Raw genomic sequence first — 552 nt, 5'->3', positions numbered from 1 at the left:
TACAATACAATACAATACAATACAATACAATACAATACAATACAATACAATACAATACAATACAATACAATACAATACAATACAATACAGTACAATACAATACAATCAGCCTGTATTGTCCCACTGATGGGAAATTCAAGAACACAGCAGCAACCGATAAAAAGATTCACACAAAAAGTTCCTAAAATGTTAAAAACAATATATGAATAAATAAGATAAACAACACTAATAATGTTCAATATGTATTGAATCTAATGATTACATACTGAGAGTTTCATTTAAACCCATCCAGTGGTTAATGAGATATTTTGCTAAAAGACAAACAAAATTGACACCCAACAGTTAATGCAAACATTTTAAATTAAGATATTTGTACAATGAGTAGTTCTTGGGATATTTTCTGAAACTAACTCTCAGCTACCACCTCATGAAATGTTAGCGCCATATCTGTAAAAATGTTAATTAAAGCTTTTGATGAGTTTTAAAAGATCAGTTGGTTGTGACGGCAATCTTCAATCAGGCTGACTCCAAAAGTCAATCAGATCGGTCTCT

Source organism: Nematolebias whitei, chromosome 17, assembly GCF_014905685.2.
Source record: "Nematolebias whitei isolate Nwh7 chromosome 17, NemWhi1, whole genome shotgun sequence".
Lineage (NCBI taxonomy): Eukaryota > Metazoa > Chordata > Actinopteri > Cyprinodontiformes > Rivulidae > Nematolebias > Nematolebias whitei.
Note: the sequence above shows the minus strand (reverse complement) of the source record.